General features: G+C 35.4%; 1 non-coding gene across 1 annotated transcript; it reads right to left on the bottom strand.

The window, feature by feature from the left end:
- Window positions 1-4225: 4225 nt before the first annotated feature.
- On the bottom strand, window positions 4226-4332 carry LOC131177365 (small nucleolar RNA R71). The gene has a single exon (XR_009146895.1). It is a non-coding gene; the product is annotated as a small nucleolar RNA R71 (small nucleolar RNA).
- Window positions 4333-6053: the final 1721 nt, after the last annotated feature.

Here is a 6053-nt window from a genome sequence, read left to right as displayed (position 1 = left end):
CTTGGTTAATTTCAAACAGCAAATAGGGGCCTTTTATGCACATATGAGCTTGTTTTCTTCATAATCAGCCCATTATCTTTATTTTAACTTAAGCCCAAACATTTTAGTATGCACTCATCTTACATGTCGCATGGGCTTGCCAAGTCTAGCCCAACTTCTTTAATTCTAAATACAAGCAAGCAAAGTAACAAGCTTACTTTTAGACCTGGTTAATGGGCCCTTATATGTCATGTCATTATGTGGCACATCAGACAAGCTGTATGCTCATTAGTAAATGAAATCTTTGGGTACCACTAGATATTAATGGAGCTAGGGTTGCAGAAAAAATAACATTCATTATAGATGATGGGGTGTATTACTACAGAGTAATGTCGTTCGGGCTAAAGAATGCGAGTGCAACATACCATCGTCTAGTCAATATGATGTTCAAGGATTTAATTGGCAAAGTGGTAGAAGTATATGTAAATGACATGATCATCAAGAGCGGAAGGGTGGAAGACCATGCTTCATAGATAAAGTGGGAATAAAGCTGAACCCAGAAAAGTGCATATTCAGGAATAAAGCTAAACCCAGAAAAGTGCACATTCGGGATTAAAGCTGGAAAATTCCTGGGATATATGTATCAGATAGAGGAATAGAGGTCAATCCAAAAAAAAACTAAAGCAATCATTGACATGCAACCACCTAAAAGTATCAAGGAAGTACAAAAACTCAACAGGCCGATAACTGCATTAGGTCAGTTCATGTCGTGCTCAGCTAAAAGATGCATCCCCTTCTACAAAGCTCTAAAAGTAAGGAAACAGTTCAAATGGGGAGAAGATTATCAATTAGCATTTGATGAATTGAAAAATTCCTCACCCAATCCCCACTCCTTGATGCACCTCGCCCAGGTGAAACTTTATATTTATACCTTTCCATTACTAATGAAACTATTAGCTCTGTTTGGTCAAGAAGGAAGAAGGAGAATAGTTTCCTATTTACAACACAAGCCAAGTACTAAAAGGAGGAGAATTAAACTACCCTACCTTGGAGAAGCTCGCTTTTGCTATTCTAACATCAATAAAGAAACTAAGACCCTACCTAGGCACACATAGTTGAAGTCAGAAGCAACTAAGCATTATGAAAAATTTTGCATCAACCAGACACAACTAGAAGGGTAATAGAATGGATGATATAGTTCAAGACTGACACCAAAAGCTCAAGCCCTGGTAGATTTTCTTACATAACTCACCCCAGCCAAACTAGAATAAGCAAAACACAGGGAAGAGTGGAAAAGTATGGGTAGATGGCGCCTTAAGAACAGAGGGAGTAGGAATAGGAATTATTTTGGAGGGACCATACAGAATAAAACTGCAAAACACAACTAGCAATTTGGATTCCTATATATCCACTCATATTGATTCTAAGTTAAAGAAAGGGTTGAATATTAATTGATCAAATCATTCATTCTAAAGTTTGAATTGGCAAAAACAAAATTTTGTAATGAATTAGGACATCTGATTAATAAATCAATTCAAGCAGATTCATCAAATTCTGATATTCTCGACCGATTTGTGCGTATATACAGAAATCTTTCTCATTATTATAGCGAATCCCCTTCCACATTATTTAGAAAAAGTAAGCCACCGGTTCAGGTATAAGATACTATCATTATCACCTAGACAATTAGGCATCCAACTCGTAATCACAACAACCCAATTTCTTAACCTTCCATTAACAATCTAGCCGAATATGAAGCCCTGTTAATGGCATTTAGGATTCTAAGGAAAGTCAAGGCCATTCACGTGACAATACACTCTCCTTCTTAACTTATTGTCAACTAATGTTAAGGAAATTTTCAAGTCAAAGATCAAAACCTGGCAAAGTATTGATACATACATTTTGCATAGTCATTTAGATTTAAATTCATAGCCATTTTACTTGATTATTAGTCACTTTTAGCTAATTTTATTAGTTATTTAGTTAGTTTTTCATAATTGCCAATTTTGGATTAATTTGTAATTTTTACTTTGTTTTGTAGGAAAAATAGTGTTTTTGAAGGACTAAAAAGAAATTTTACTTTTGAGGAATGATTTCGGTAGCCAAAGGCGTCAAAAACAAGTTTCAAAGTTGAAGTATGCATTGGCCAAATTGCACATAACTTGCCGCATAAGTTATGCAGTTCTGCATAAGGAGAAGAAACTGTCCGAAGCACCTGCCGAAATCTGCATAAGTTGCCACATAACTTATGCATATTTGTGCCTCCCTTATGCAACCTCACAGAATTGTGCATAACCTATGCAGTCTTGCACCTTGCTCATGCAGTTTCGCACAAGGGAGCCAGAAACCAGCAGAAAACTGCATAAGGGATTGCATAACTTATGCAGTCCACTTATGCAGTCTTCATTGATGAGCTGGCAGAAGATTCCCTCAGAAAATTACACCTCAAACACACCATTTTAGGGCTCCTTGTCAGAAAAAGTTATAAATAGACCCTTATCCCATTTTAGAAAAAAAAAAAAAAAAAAAGAGAGAGAGGAAGAAAAGGGAAAGGAAGAGGGCAGCAGCTGAAGAGTCAAAAATCGTCTCCCACACCATTTCCAACCAGATTTGGAGATTTCTTTCTTTTCTTGTATTTTTCCTACCTTTCTAGTATTGGGTTTCTTAGTTCTTAGCTTAGATTAAAGTTTTATTTCCATATTAACTTAGAATATCTTGTAAATATTATGGATAGTGAGTACTTTTCTTTGATTCTGGAGTAAGGGATGTAATATTTGAGATATTTTGTGGATTTTGATTGGGTAATCCATATTTTGTGGTCTTAATGAGTTTTATTCATTTCTTGTGAGCTTAATGACATGCTTGGTGTAGGATCCCACTAAGTGATGTTCTTAATCCATGGTTGAGGCACCGAAAGGAGAAAGCCATGTGATAGATAATCAAGAAATTGGAGTTAATTAACTTAAATCTAGAAATAGACTAAGGATTAAGAGGATTTACAAATTAATTAAAGAACTTAATGGGTCTTAATTAACTCTAACTCCACGAAAGTAGGATTAGATTGATTAAGGCACTCTTTGTCCCACTCAAAAGGGTATTCAAAGGATTTAAGAAATAATCTCCTTAAAACCTGTAAGTTCCATAAGATTGGATAACCAATTTAAAATCCCAAAATAGCTTGAATATGAACTCTCGAACTCCGGAATCGCCTTTTTATCATTGTTAATTTCTAATTGAATTTAATTACTTGCCATTTTAAATTTGCCATATTTGAATTTGCTTGTTTTAATTTGATGCAAATTTAGTTAAATCATTACATAGTTGAATAGATTATTAATTTTGCCCGTATAGATTTCATACTCCAATACCCATCAATTTATTGCTTTAATTTCAAAAATAGTTCAATTTAGTTAACTTTTTATATCAAAAATTCAATCATTAACACAACTCCTCGTGGTTACAATTCTTTTCTATATTACTTGTACGACCCGTGCACTTGTGGTTGGGCCACATCAAGTTTTTGGCGCCGTTACCGGGGAGTTGTTTGTTTAATATTGAATTCTTGATTATTTTAGTTGTTTATAGTTTTATCTTTGTTATCTTTTCATTTTGTGTTTGTTTGTTCTTTTTTAGGTACTCTTAATCTTTTATGAGAAGAGCTAGAAACACAAGTGACACATCCTTATTATTTAATCCTGAAATTGAGAAGTTTTATAGAGCCAACAAGAAAGAAACCAGAAAAAGGAAAGAAGCTTTGAGAGAAACTGAAATTGAAGCAGACATGGCTGATGAAAGAATTAGAATTGGTGGTAATGCTGGAAATGATCGAAACAATGAAAATGCAGCCCAAGGTGAAGAAGTTGTAAATGCTAATGTGCCTAGGGGAAGTATGATGGATCATGCTTTTCCTCGTTTTGATGACTTGAGAGAGAGTATAGCAAGACCAAGAATTGATGCAAATAGTTACAAGATGGATTTTGGAGTTCTTCAAATGATTCAAAATTCCCAATTTGGGGGACATCCTTCTGAAAATCCACACACACATCTAAAAAAGTTTGCTATGATTTGTGATATGCAAAAACGATCTAGAGTATCTGATGATGCAGTAAGATTGAAGCTATTCCCATTCTCTTTGAAAGATAGAGCATTGGATTGGCTTGACTCTTTACCTCACAACTCCATTACAAATTGGGAGCAACTCACTGATGCATTTCTTGCACAATATTTTCCACCTGGAAAAACTCAAGAATTGAGGAATCAAATGACAGCTTTTAGACCAAGAGAAGATGAAACTCTCTATGAATCATGGATGAGATGGAAGGAATTAGAGAGACAATGCCCACATCATGCCATTCCAAAATGGATGATAAACCAGAATTTTTACACAAATGTTACTCCTACAATTAGAGGGATTATCGATGCTCAAACAGGAGGAGAATTTATTATGAAGCATGAAGATGAAGCTTATGAGCTGTTGGAGAAAATTGCAAAGAATACTCATATTTGGAGTAGTCCAAGAGGACCAGCTCCAACTCAAGAGGCAAGTTCTTTGGAATGTATGACCTTGATCCATTTAACATGATTAATGCAAAGTTTGATGCACTTACAAATGTTTTGACTAAGAAGATGGAAGATTTAAGTATATTGGTTAGTTCATCATCATCATCTAGAAGTTCACAACAACTTGCTTATGCAGAAGGAGCAACCAGCTGTGGAGTAGACTATGGAGAGCAAGCTGCATATGTTGGTAATTATGGAAACAAACAAATGGGGAATCCTTACTCTCAAACTTATAATCCAACTTGGAGGAATCATCCCAACTTTTCATGGGGAAATCAGCAAAGTCAAGTTCCAAATCAGAATTTTCAACCACAATAGCAACAAGGAATTCCATATCAGCAAAATAGGCAACCATTGCCTAATTATCAGCAGAAAAATATGAATCCTCCACCAAAACAGCAAGAACAAAGTTCCACCACAGAAGCTTTATTACAATAGATTCTTGCTAATCAAACTAAGCATGATGAGGAGATGAGAGAGATGAAAGGAAGGCTAGAACAGATGCAAACACATAACATAATGTTGGAAAATCAGATTGCACAACAAGCATCTTCCTCAGGTACCAAGTCTTTTGGAAAACTTCCAAGTCAACCAGAAAACCCAAGAGAGCAGTGTTAAGCTATTACTTTAAGAAGTGGGAAAGTTGTAAATAATGAGAAGAGTGAAAAAAATGAAAAAAGTGAAAATAGTGAGAAGAGAGAAAATGAGAAAGAAATTGATGAGAGTGAAAAACAAGAAAGTGAGAAAGAAAGTGCAGAAAAATGTAAAGAGAAAATTGAAGAGAAGGAAGAGAAGTATATACCTCCAGAGCCTTACAAACCACAACTTCCCTTTCCACAGAGATTTTAAAAAGCCAAGCTTGATAAGCAATTTGGAAAGTTCTTGGAGGTTTTAAAGAAGCTATACATAAATGTGCCTTTTATTGATGCTCTTTCACAAATGCCCTCTTATGCAAAATTCTTAAAAGAAATCCTCTCAAACAAGAGGAAACTTGAAGACCATGAAACTGTAGCTTTGATAGAAGAATGCAGTGCTATCCTCCAAAGGAAACTTCCTCCAAAGCTCAAGGATCCAGGGAGTTTTTCAATTCCATGCCACATTGGGGAATCATGTTCTACAAAAGCTTTACGTGATTTAGGGGCTAGTGTTAGCCTTATGCTCCTCTCCATTTATGAGAAGCTCAATATGGGAGATCTTAAGCCAACCCACATTTCTTTTCAGTTAGCTGATAGATCAATTAAGTATCCTGAAGGAATTTTGAAGAATGTGCCTCTGAAGGTTGGGAAGTTCTATATACCTGTTGACTTTGTCATCTTGGACATGGAAGAGGATTCTAATATTCCAATTATCTTGGGAAGACCCTATCTGGCTACAGCAGGAGCATTGATTGATGTTAAGGGAGAAAAATTGACTCTTAGAATTGGTGAAGATCAATTGGTTTTCAATATTAATAACACTATGAAGAAGCATCATTCTAAAGCTGATACTTGTTTGAGAATTGATATCATTGATGA

The sequence above is a fragment of the Hevea brasiliensis genome, unplaced genomic scaffold (assembly GCF_030052815.1).
Source record: "Hevea brasiliensis isolate MT/VB/25A 57/8 unplaced genomic scaffold, ASM3005281v1 Scaf426, whole genome shotgun sequence".
NCBI lineage: Eukaryota > Viridiplantae > Streptophyta > Magnoliopsida > Malpighiales > Euphorbiaceae > Hevea > Hevea brasiliensis.
Note: the sequence above shows the minus strand (reverse complement) of the source record. Positions and strands in the feature narration are given on the sequence as shown.